A 13,357-nucleotide genomic window follows, 5' to 3' on the forward strand; every position below is an offset into this window, starting at 1 on the left:
CCCAGTGCATCACGTTTTCCACATTTTGTTATTCCAAAATGGATACAATTCATTTTTTTCCTCAGAATTCTACACACAACATCCCATAATAACAACACATTGCAATGGTCCATTGTGAACCTAGTCTAACAGTAGAGAGTGTACTTTTTATCAGCATGTTTCTATAAATACACTGTAGAATCTATTAGGTTTATTGGAATTACATTTTTTTTTACATTTGTGGATGACCTATTAATTACAGAATGGCTGCAAGAAAATAAATCAGAAACCACTTATATGAATCTTCCCATGCAATTCAGAAATAGAAAGGATACTGGATATGCATGTGCTATTCATCATGCAAAACATCACCCATTAAATAACTAATCAGATACTGATTACAACTTCCATTCTTTATCAATGCCTCTCACAGCACAGACTGATGGCTGTGAGTGTTTGCAATAATTCACAATTACGATGCCAGGGAGACCTTTTAAAACTCCTCTCAGATCTATCAGTTTGATTAAGTGTAGTCTAATCTGCAATCAGTACGGCTGAGTTCTGGAATTTATCAGTATGTACCTCCCAATCACTGTCATCCTCCACACAGGAAGAGTTCAGGAAGTAGGATATTTTAGGAGTGAAAGTGTCAGGTTGAGAAACTCATAAAAAGTGCAGGCACCGCTGAAATCATGCTAGCAGAGATGGTTTCCTCACCAATATTCTACTACATAATGTGTGTCTCTCTGTGTATACAGTATACGCTTATGATCATCAGCAAATTAGCCTGAACTAATTATAATCTACAAAGAATTATGTGCCTTATTAATATTATTATTATTCTCATTATTGCACAGCACATAAATAGCTAACGCAATTTTACCCTCTTATGCCCACTTCCCCCTCCTCCTGAATATGAAGTAAATTGTACTGCTTTATTACAAAAAAAAAGTCATAGTAAATATCTCACTCTTTAAAGAGAACCCGAGGTGTGTTTAAAGAATGTTATCTGCATACAGAGGCTGGATCTGCCTATACAGCCCAGCCTCTGCTGCTATCCTAAACCCCACTAAGGTCCCCCTGCACTCTGCAATCCCTCATAAATCACAGCCATGCTGTGAGGCTATGTTTACATCTGTAGTGTCAGTCTCAGCTGCTCCCCCGCCTCCTGCATAGCTCTGGTCCCTGCCCCCATCCCTGCCCTCCAATCAGCAGGGAGGGAAGGGATGCAGGCGGGGACTGGAGTTCTGCAGGAGGCGGGGAGAGCAGCAGACTGACACTATAGAGATAAACACAGCCAGCTCTGACAAGCTGTTTGTCAGCAGCGTGGCTGTGATTTATGAGGGATTGCAGAGTTCAGGGGGACCTTAGGGGGGTTTGGGATAGCAACAGAGGCTGGGCTGTATAGGCAGATCCAGCCTCTGTATGCAGATAATATTCTTCAAACCCACCTCGGGTTCTCTTTAATGCAAATCTTGCAGCCACGAGATTGTGTGTTTTCCCTCCCAGCCTCTATGCTGCCTGCCACTGTGCATTATGGGACAGCCTGGCTCAGTCATGTCACCACAGACTTTGGACTAAGAAATGAGGCTCAGTTCACACTAGTGCCTAAACTGTTCTGATTCATGGAACAAACAGATATATCTACGGATCCTATGTTAAAAATAGTATTTGTCTAGACATGTGTAGACATGTCCATTCTGTCTAGTGTCCATGGCTGTGGAGTCGGAGTTGAGGAGTCGAAGTTGGAGCAATTTTATAGGTACCTGGAGTCGGAGCTGGAGTGGCTTCATAAACTGAGAAGTCGGAGTCTGATGATTTTTGTACCGAATCCACAGCCCTGCTGGTATCTGCTGTAGTGAGAAGCAAGACATAACGGAGACACTCTGAACAAGGGGTGCATGATGTGGACAGTGACAGCGTATTGCCTGTCACCATGCATGGCACACATCCACCATAGTGTGGACAGAGCCTAAGGAATCTACAGTACATTTGAGAGTTAGTAAGCAGTATGATTATATTATGTTTAGTGTGGGGGGTGCATGGACATCAGATAACCAGAAACTATAATTCCAATGTATAATGTTTCTCCTCTGGATAACAGGATTATTGGTGCTAATGCAGCCTTGCTCAGAAACAGTCAAGTCCAAATATCTATTGCATCAAAAAGAAATACTTAGATTTTAGTAGGCTAGCAGAAGAAATTATGGAATACTCACAATATCAGTAACACTGTGGTAATACAATGAGCGTCCTATGGCGCAGAGTACCTGGTCTAGTAATCATATACTGTCAATGAATGCTTTTCATTTACTCAGGAAATATTTCCCATTATAAATACTAAAATAATTTCTATCTTTGGCCCTGTTTTCTGTTATCTACATGCATATCTTCCAAACACTGCTATTCTTTCCCCCATGGACATGGCTGCATGGATTATCTCCAGGAGGAAAAACTAGAAACCTGTGCAACTGGTGGCAAACTCCAAGTATAATTGGGCATCCTATGGATGCCTCCATTCTCTGTGCCAAGATAAATGCATATGAAGTTAATCATGAAGACTTGTACCTTGTTGATGTTGCATTTGTTTGCAGCAATGCTCAGTGTCATGTGAGCCCTCTATTCCGGCTGTTAACAATCAGCAGCATTTCGGATGCTGAGAAGCATTTTTCCAGTGCGCATAAGCTGAAACCAGGGCTGCTTTTTATGTCAAGAAGAACAAAGCCTGAAGAATTTTTTTCTGTTTTCTCTTAAAATAAAATGTTAAAATGTTTACTGTGCCTGTCCTCCATTGACAACAGTTCGGCTATGTTCACAGTGGTGCGCTGTGGTGCTACTTTATGGGGCCAACTTAAAGTGTAACTGACAGAAGTGGGGGCAAAATTCATACATAACCGAGGCTTCCTCTAGCCTCCTTCAGACCTTTGGCTCCCTAGCCGTCCCCCAGGGCCGCATCAATCTGTTACTAGAGTCCTCTAAAATGTCTCCAGTCAGGGTCAGTTGGCGCATGCACAGTTTGGCTGCGTGTTTGCCGCCATTGCACTCCGTCACCAGGAACGTTCTGCCCCTGCACAGTATGGGGGTGCGAACGTGGACAGTGAGGGAGCCAAAGGTCTGAATGGGGATGGAGGAAGCCCCAGGTATGTTTGAATTTCCCCGTCTCAGATTCCTTTAATGCAGAAAGTCGCACTTTAATCGTTCAAAGTCTATGCGTCGTTCGGAGTGCATGCCGTTCTGCGGGATCAAGCGTACTATAGTATCCCACACGCGTTATGCGTGTAGTGGGTTACCACACAACGTGTGAATTAACAGAGCCAGCGAAGCATACTTCTCATTAACTGTATGCTGCACTGTATGTGACTTAAAGATTGCATAATGTGTGGTGCAACGTTTTTTTGTTCATTTGCGTTTCTGTTTTTACAGGGAAAGCAATACGGTTTCCACCGTGAATGTAGCCTAACAGAACAAAATATTATTAAGAAAATTATGGAATCATAATTTCAGAAGCCCTGTAGTGTGACATGGCTAGAAAGAAGACTCTGCACTTTGTGGTTGGAGCTATTTTAAATGTTGTTCCACACACTCAAGTAACAATAGGAGGTCACTGTTTACTCATTTAAGCTCAATTCACATGGTGTGGTTCTGAGGCGGCTTCAAGTCCAGGATTTAATGTCCTCAAAACTGCACACCATGAACAGTAATGGGAGCCGCCTTGTCTGTCCGTACATTTGCAGCCTTTCTGTCTCTGAAGGGCACACATTTGCTAGATACTCGTTATATCTGTATAGGTATTTAATTTACTATTATACAGCTTTGATTTAAATGAAAACAGATTAACCCGTTCCTGAACAAGGCAACACTGCTCCTTTCTTTTGTGTTATAAAAGGTTGTTAACAAAGCTCAAGACTAGACTATACTGGTACAGCTGTACAGAGGACCCCAATGAGGGAGCTGCATGTGGGAACCAGCTAAGTCTGGTCACTGTACGGTTGCAATCCAGTCAGGAGTTAGTGTGGTTCCACTACTCTCTCTATTCACTGTGAGGTCAGACTCACTGCAAGGTGCAGCCAGAATGTCTATCAGTGGCTGGAGTATGGTCTCAGTTTATGGCAGTCATCGTAGTCTGTCAATGGTACAGGCGCAATCTAAGGCCGGTTTCAGACTGCGCATTGGCGGTAGCGGTTTGGGGCGCTCTGGGGACCGCACCGCCAAAAACAGCCATCCGGGATTACCACGTTAGTACATGGTAAACCCTGTCTAGCAGCCGACCAAGCAGGAAGGGACGCTCATTTCCTGTGGCCAAAGCGATGACATGCGCGGAAGAGTATTGCTAAAGTACGCTTCCATGCATGCGGAACGCGTAAAAATTGCGACAGGCATATTTAAAAACACGTGTCTTCATCGACTTACGTGACTTCCAGTCTGCCGCAGGTTGCCGCAGAACCGCATGGTAATGTAGGTTTGCACTCATGTTGGGGATGCGGCAAAAACCTCACACTGCGCCACACTGCGTCGGTATGAAAGGCCTTTCATTGCCCTGCAGTAGGCTGCGGTGAAAATGCTGCACTGCACCAGTGTGAAAGGCTCCTCAGGCTTTTGGGGGTCAAAGTCCAGACAGAATGCAGTTACAATCTTTGTCTAAGATCAAAATGCAGACACAGTCTCTCTCTGTGGTAACTGGGAGGTTAGAATCTCAGTGATTGATCACAGTACAAACCTGGGGGTACTAATAGCACAATGCAAAGCTGGGTACATATTACTTATCTGAATATATTCAGTACCATGGAAAGCTTCCTGGTAAAGGGTCACAGAACAAATACACTCAGTATAACATAGCATCATGTACTTGCTGCTACTTACCGTAGAAACCAGCTTGCATGTGCATTTTGAGGGACTTGTATCCATATGTATGGCTATATTGCTGCCTGCAACTAGAGTTAAGAATCATAATTGATATACTGAAATAGTGACATAATCTAAAACTTGCAGAGCTCTCATATATGAAACTCAACTTTCCAGCGAGTCAACTTAGACCCAGCTTTTTTCTGTGACTCTTTCTGTGACTCAATTCTTTGTTTCTTTCTTTAACATTCAAAGCTTTATTGTAGCTATAACAAAAAATAGTAATAAAGAGTATAGCATGTGCTTAGAAAAACAGAATATAAATAAACGCAGATCATAACAATCCACAAATGAGTCTAGTCTCTAATGCATTGCTAATGCACCCTTCTGAAAATCAATTCTAGTCACTGAAGCCACGCACCCCAACAGTGAAGGATGGAAGGTGGGAAGGACTAGTAGAATGCTTTGGGTTTCATAACTCTCTGGGGCGGATGCAGTGAAGACTAAAGCCTGGTACACACTTTCAATTATGATTGGCACATCACTAGCCAATGTTACCAACTCCATGTAGTATGAGGGTTTACCCACTTATCTGCTCATAGTATCCAATATCTGTTGACTCTCATAGTACACGGAGGTGGTAATATTGAAAGTGTGTACAAGACTTGCATGGTAGGTATCTTTGCATGTGTACACTTAGAGTAAAACACATCAGCTGGCACACATTCAAAGCTACCCTGTGGGATGAAATACTCACTTCCCCAGGGAGTCTCTTACAGTGCCCCTGTATTTTATTCAGAACCAGTCTTCTCCCTCAGCGCTACTGTGATCCTAAGACAAGTGACAACGCATACACCTTGCAGTTTTTGCACACCTCATAGTAAATTGGTAGCAACCCTGTCAAATCAAATCATTTCCCCTTACTGTCCCATTGTGCTGAATCCTGAAAGAGATGGAACCATACTTGGTAAGTTTCAAGGAGGGTTTAGCCAGATTAGCAGGAGCTAGGAGGGTCTCTTTTTAATACAATGCCACTATTAGTGCCCAGTTCTTTACAGTGCTGCTTTCATTATAGTGCCCCTCACCCCAATCTCCATTAGTGCCTCTTCATTACAGTAGTCTATTGTTGCCTCCTATTGTAATGCCCCCCCCCCATTTATTATAAATTGCCCCATTCATGCCCTATACATTACTGTGTCCCTACTAGTGCACCCATTTTACTGTGTTTCTCCGTTACTGTCTTACTCATTACTGTGGCACCCCATTCAAGTATTTGACCATACAGGTACCAAGTAATAATCTAAGACATGTAGGAACTATCTGACTGTCCTAGCAATCAATCCATTCCCAATTACATCCAGTGCCCAGTTACAGGGAAAGGAAGTTAGTTGGTAGCAGATGTCCCAGTCAGACATTTATACATTAGTCCCTACAAGTCCCATAAGTGTCACAGAGTTCCTTCACAGCCGAGGTACAAGGCCTTCTTCCTACCTGCTTTACATTCTACACAGGCAGTTGCATTCAGCACATTTATTAGCTGGACATATGCAGAGTTGAAATAAGAGCTAAATTACATAGAAAATAAGTCCCAGTAGACAAATGTGTCGCTGGTCCCACATACCATTAAGGCTTTACATTACAGGGAAAATAATGGTGCTGCTTGAGGTAAAATGTAAAATAATTAGTTATGAACTAGAGGCTGGCCTGTCCTCTCCCTGGAGACGGGATATTTTAAGCATATAAATATTATTTATTTCACTATACTGCATTATTTATGAAGACGTCTTTGCTTAGCAACATCTAAAATTGTAGAGTAAACTGTACTGCCGAAATGTGTTTTAGTGTTAAACAAAGTGTTTAAGGAATTTTTACAGTGTGAAATTGGCGCTCGGAGTGAATGGGAATATTCCACTCAAGCTGCTGCTTTGCTGTGCATGACCCTCTCTATAACCTTGAATTTGTACCTGACAATATGTGTGTAGCTAGAGAAAACCAAAGTAATCCATACGCCTGCTGCAATAGCAGTTCTTGACAACAATGAATAGTAGGAAAGGCAGCACACATAGGATAAGAAAACAATCGAAACACTAGGAACCAGCCAATTTGTAATTTAATTGCAAAGACTAATAGTATAAACAGATGATACTGTACTTAGGCTTATTCACTAAGCAATGCAAAGGCCAAACAAGCCAAATACAAATTGGAAGCTTTCCTGGTCAAACATAAATGGTTCGATTTATAGAAGCCCTGTTATTTATGGTTGTAATTTTCGATTGGACTTCACTGTTTCTGGTTTTCAAGGGCTACACAACCATTTATAAAGGAGTGTCCATACGTTTTTAATTCATAAACTGGACAACTGATCTTTTAAAGTGTTTCCACTGACTGCATGTATTTGCATAAACGCCCCATCAGCAAAAATTCTAAATACTACTTTTCTGTGGAAAAATAAATGTTTTCTGCGAATTACATGAAAGAAAATAATAACAATCCCCTAAAACAGCAGGAAGCAGATTACTACCCACAGACAATTATACAACATTGTCTCTGGTCTATATGATAAAGGTCCAGACCCACAATGCGATTTTTGCTGTGATTTTTTTTTTTTGTGATGGACAACTTTTTCCATGACCAATGATCATTTTACAGATTTTGTGGTTGCGGGTACATTTTCATAACGCGATTGTGTTTAGTGTCTCGCAATGATCGCGACCATCATGTCAGATCACTGAACAAGCCATCATTCAGATCCCCATTGATTCCTGCGGTAAAGTGAGATTGTGGAAACCATTCTTTCCGCGATCGTTCATTTTTCAGCCACAAATAACGCCTAACGATCTGGCCGTGGATACTTAGCTTAACAGTGAGAGGGCATTAGCAACTATGAAGATAAGACACAAGACGGAAGAACCCTGCGGCTGGTGAGGACGATGTACCTGCTGCCGACATACTCTGCAGGGGCTGCTGGGATTGCCATAAGCTTGGGGGCAGCAGATAGACTTCCGAATACTCTGACTAGCTGAATACTTCTGAGGTGGAAGTATTGGATCAGTCACAAAATGCAGAATTTTTCAATGGAAATCGGATTTCTGCTGTCATTTTAGACCCATTACAAGACTGGGAAACTACAGAGTTTTACCAAGTCTTGTGAATGGTTTAAAATTTCTGTGGTTTTCTGATTTCTGCAGTAAAGTTTTGCTTTCTCTGATTGGTCCAATACTACCAAGTATTTCCAGATTCTAAGTCTCACTCAGAATAACTCGGTCATTTTGGACCAATCAGAGAATGCAAAACTTTACTGCAGAAATCTGGAAAACCATGGCAATTGTAAACCAATCACAAGACTCGGAAAAACTCGGTAGTATCAGAGTCTAGTGATTGGTCTAAAATTACTGCAGAAATCCAATTTCCACAAAAAGATTCTTCATTCTCTGATTGGTCCAATGCTTCTGAGTTCTCTGATTGGCATAACATTTCCAAGTTGTGGTAATGCAGCATTCTGATGGATTTCCGAGTGCTGATTTCCGGTGCAGAAAGCCAATTTCTGATCGGAAACTCGGAAAATTGGCAGTCCAACCTAATTTTCAGACCATCCTTAATCCCAATTGTGCCTGTGAAATCACTGTAATAGACTAGCATTAGCAAAGTGCTTTTGCAAGTGCACCGATTCTTTGCCACAAAGCTGTGCTAGGAGACGCGTTCTAGTTGGCTCCGGGCCAAACAACAAAAATTAAAAAAAAGAGGGGGGGGGGGGAGCATTTGGTCTTAACTTGTTCTTAGTGGTTACAACAGGATGGCTAACGTGTGCACATAAGGAAGATAGAAAACTACCGCTCAACAACACCATTGAATAAACTGAAAACATGCACCATTTTTTTTTATAAAAAGTAGTCTTTGAGTACATAGAATCATTTAAGGGTGTGCACAGACATTTAAGTAAAGGAAACATGTACCTGAATTGACATAATTGACATGTGACATCAGATAAATATAGCTCGAAGCAGGTAATTTGGGCATTGGCCGTGCTTTGGTAAAATCGCAACCGCATACCGGTATAATGCGATGGTGCTGCTATAGTGGTAACTTAGGTGCTGATGGCGCCTAATAAATATCGTAATTCGCCAGAAAATATATTGGCAGAGGAAGTTTCTAGCAGTGAAGACAACACTGATATTGACGTCGATTGGGGGCAGTTAGGATAGTATTAGGCATTGGTAGAGGGAGAGTTAGTGTGAGAATTGGGAAGGAATTTTTTCCCCTTTTGGGGCATACCTTGTAAGAGTTTTTTTGCCTTCATCGGGATCAACGGGGATAGGAGTGGATGCAGGCTAGAGTTGTACTTTATTTTCTGATTGAACTCGATGGACATATGTGGTTTTTCAACCCAAATAACTATGTAACTGTGAATAGGATAGGGTTAGGCGATAAATATCGGTGGATATTGCGATTGCGGCGTGGTGGATGGGTTAGGCATCAATAGAAGGAAAGTACAAGCGAGAATAGGGTTACATTTAGTGATAGTAAAATATTGTTTAAAAATACCAATATTCTACTACCAGAAATAGCTACTGATCAATAGCATAATATAAATCATTTACCAATATTCCGAAAAGAGGCTATCCTCGACGCCCAAATTACCGGGGCATCCTTTTTTACATGTACACACACAGGTACATATTGTACTAGTCCTACTAAGAAATTATTTTTCTATTTTTCTGCACTGTAAAAAAAAATGTGCTGCCTTCTTAAAACAGGATGTATTTGTTTGAAGAAGGCAAACTTCTGTTTTACATAACATTTTTATTAAGAGGGCTTTTTGGTCCTTTTTAGCTCCTTACACATCCTAGGAGTTCTGTTTCACCATGAGCTTGCTGGGCAATCTCTTATCTGTACAAATTAGGCTGTGGAACAGCTTGTTAAATACAGCCTGCTGTTCTAAAAAAGTAAATAGAGGGCAAAACCCTATCTGTTTGGCTGAAAAAAAAATGCTGATAACATTTGTTGGGTTAAAAGTGTAAATCATTCACTAATCCTGTTCGTTTTGCAGCTGAATAAAGCAGATTTTACATCACACCATCGTGGCTGCTGTTTAGAATGCAGTCCTAAAAATTCAGCCATTATTTATCCTTAGTACATTTAATTAATTATCTCTAATACGTTTATTTTCAGTTCAGGTTTGCTTTAAAACATCATAACAATGGAAATACTATTTAATTATTTTATATACTTTCCCAACTATTACTACAATGCCCTTTAGTTGCCTGAATCATTAAAAACACAACTGGTAAAAAAGAAAAAAGCAACACAATGTACATAATAAAGAAAAGTGCTAATAAACATGTAAAGAGCAGAATAATACCAAACTCTTTTGTGAATGGTAAGCTTTGCCGATTTGCTATTTTCCAGTATAAAAGTATTGGACAGCGGAACTGGAAGGACAATGTGCAGTGTCACCGTTCCTCTAAGGAGCTCATTTTCATCATAATGTACTCCCAGCCTAGAGACATCATATTCCACAGATGGATCTCTCTGTCACTTTGTCTTGTCAGCTTGTTTCCTGCTCTACGCAGTCCCTACAGGAGCCTTTGATTCTCCATCTGGTAATATGAGGACAAAAACGTTCATGGTTTCACTGGACCCAGTGACATTCATATCTCTTGTTCTAGCCACACATGGTAACCATTGTCATGATGCCCACAGGGTGAAATTTTATGTCACGGGTAGTTATGTTAGTTATGTTCTACAACTGTGCAGGCTGGATTTTGGGAGAATGACACAGCCGCTGGCTCATTTTGTAGAGTGTTTGTGGATATTCCACACTTGTTGGAATATTCCTGATCATCTACTTTAACCACCCTGGCGTTCTGATTAAATCGCCAGGGTGGCTGCGGGAGGGTTTTTTTTAAATAAAAAAAAAACTATTTCATGCAGCCAACTGAAAGTTGGCTGCATGAAAGCCCACTAGAGGGCGCTCCGGAGGCGATCTTCCGATCGCCTCCGGCGCCCAGAATAAACAAGGAAGGCCGCAATGAGCGGCCTTCCTTGTTTTGCTTATATCGTCGCCATAGCGACGAGCGGAGTGACGTCATCGACGTCAGCCGACGTCCTGACGTCAGCCGCCTCCGATCCAGCCCTTAGCGCTGGCCGGAACTTTTTGTTCCGGCTACGCTGGGCTCAGGCGGCTGGGGGGACCCTCTTTCGCCGCTGCTCGCGGCGAATCGCCGCAGAGCGGCGGCGATCAGGCAGCACACGCGGCTGGCAAAGTGCCGGCTGCGTGTGCTGCTTTTTATTTCATTAAAATCGGCCCAGCAGGGCCTGAGCGGCAGCCGCTGGCGGTGTTGGACGAGCTGAGCTCGTCCAGACCGCTCAGCTGGTTAAAGAGTAACTGTCGTGACAATAACGTAATGAATAATATTTCTTTTTTTTTTTTTACAATATTGATTTATAAATTATTTAGTCAGTGTTTGCCCATTGTAAAATCTTTCCTCACCCCGATTTACTTTCTGAAATTTATCACAGGTGGCGACTTCTTTAGTTCTGTCAGGTGCGTCGCTGTGGTATGTTTGTATACTAAGTGTTCCACAGCCGGTACAAATAATACCTGGTCTCCCAGAATGCTCTAAGGGGATAGAATTACGCGCAGCTAAACAATCTAGACTATGCATCACTGAGAGGGTGGGGTTTCATACTAGTATGCAGCAATATGTAGAGATAGGAAGTGTTTCTAATGCTGAAACCAGGATATTTAACATAAAAGTGGGTATCCAAAATACTTTACTACATTTTACTATTTGCCACTACAGTTACTCTTTAGTATTGATAATATAATAATGAAGCCACTGCAGGATTCATTGGTCCATTTTCAAGCTGCATACAAATGCCTACAATTAGCATAACATCTGTATCAATGCAGAACTGTTTGCATCTCATTGCCCATCTCTAATCAGAGTATGTGGGACAGCAATCTATATATATAATAGAGTAAGTGCCTCAACCTTCAAGCAAGAAGCGCCCTGCCCCCAGGGCCGGTCCAAGCAAGAAGAAGGGGCTGGTCCAAGCAAGAAGAAGAAGTAGTGTCATATCAAACCAAGGGCAAAGAGGGATAATTTGCATATTCAGTAGCAGTGCATTGTGGGTAACCACAAATGTTCACTTATAGCTGAATTATTGCAGATTTGCTTCTGTTTTAAGAAGGAAAATTACACCAAGCTTTGATTTTTGTAGTAGGAGGGCTTTTTGGTCTCTTTTATCCTCCTATACACTCTTAGTAGTTTGGGTCACCCTGAGTTTGGGTTACTCTGTTGCATTGGTCCAAGCCCTATCTCATACAGCCTTATCAATCCCTGCTATGTACTGATGAGGACCAAACATCTGAAATAGGCTGGCACATGTGGGTTGGATATGACTGTGTAAAACTTAAAGAGAATCTGTAATGTCACAACGTCCCCTGGGGGGTACTCACCTCGGGTGGGGGAAGCCTCAGAATCCTAATGAGACTTCCCACGCCGTTCTCCATCCCTCGGGGGTCTCGCTGCAGCCCTCTGTACAGCGGTGACGTCAATATTTATCTTCCCGGCTCCTGCGCAGGCGCTCTGACAGCTGTCGGCTCCGAAGTAGGTGGAAATACCCGATCGCCGTCGGGTCTGCTCTACTGCACAGGCACAAGTTTCCGGTGGAGCGGACCCGACTGAGATTGGGTATTTCTGTCTACTTCGGAGCCGAAAGCAGCCACAGCGCCCCCGCTGGAGCCTGCAAAGGTAAATATTGAATTGACAGTCGAGTCTGTCGCCGGCTGTTCGGAGGGCTGCAGCAAGACCCCCGTGGGACAGAGGACGGCGTGGGAAGCCTCATTAGGATCCCGGGGCTTCCCCCACCCGAGGTGAGTACCCCCCAGGGGATATTTTTGATGTTACAGTGTCTCTTTAAAGCTATAGGCTTGCTTGACTTACCAAGGGTGAAAAGGAATAATTTGCATATTTAGTAGCAGTGCATTGTGGGTAATCACAAATGTTCACTTATAGCTGAATTATTGCAGATTTTCTTCTGTTTTAAGAAGGCAAATTACACCAAGCTTTGATTTTTTTTTTAGTAGAAGGTCTTTTTGGTCCCTTTTATCCCCCTATACATTCCGAGTGGTTTGGGTCACCCTGAGCTGCTTGGTTACTCTGTTGTACTGGTCCAAGCCCTATCTCATACAGCCATATCAATCCTTGCCATGTACAGATGAGGACCAAAAGTCTGAAACAGGCTGTCTACATGTGGGTTTGATATGACTGTGTCAAATTTAAAGCTATATGCTTGCTATACACCAGCGGCTCTGGATGCTTGCTTGGCTTACCAAGGGGGAAAAGAGGTAATTTGCATATTTAGTAGCAGTGCATTTTGGGTAACCACAAATGTTCACTTATAGCTGAATTATTGCAGATTTCCTTCTGTTTTACAAAGGCAAATTACACCAATACAGTGTGCGGCATTGCAGGAAGTGAGGACAGTGGAACGCACGATGGAACACAGAAGAGGTGAGTCATCCCCGCCC

At 42.4% G+C, this 13,357-nt stretch overlaps 1 protein-coding gene across 2 annotated transcripts in view; it reads right to left on the reverse strand.

Annotated features, from left to right (window-relative positions):
* The window catches only part of OTUD7A (OTU deubiquitinase 7A), a 259,837-nt gene that overhangs the window by 221,844 nt on the left and 24,636 nt on the right, over window positions 1-13,357 (reverse strand). Inside the window, exon 1 of one of the 2 annotated variants that reach the window (XM_068272542.1) lies at window positions 1,746-1,791. The exons of the other annotated variant lie outside the window; for it this stretch is intronic. The gene's annotated coding sequence lies outside the window, so the exon portion shown is untranslated. Of the gene's footprint in view, window positions 1-1,745; window positions 1,792-13,357 lie in introns of those variants that run through there. 2 annotated transcript variants of the gene reach the window in all.

Source organism: Hyperolius riggenbachi, chromosome 3 (genome assembly GCF_040937935.1).
Source record: "Hyperolius riggenbachi isolate aHypRig1 chromosome 3, aHypRig1.pri, whole genome shotgun sequence".
NCBI classification, from domain to species: domain Eukaryota; kingdom Metazoa; phylum Chordata; class Amphibia; order Anura; family Hyperoliidae; genus Hyperolius; species Hyperolius riggenbachi.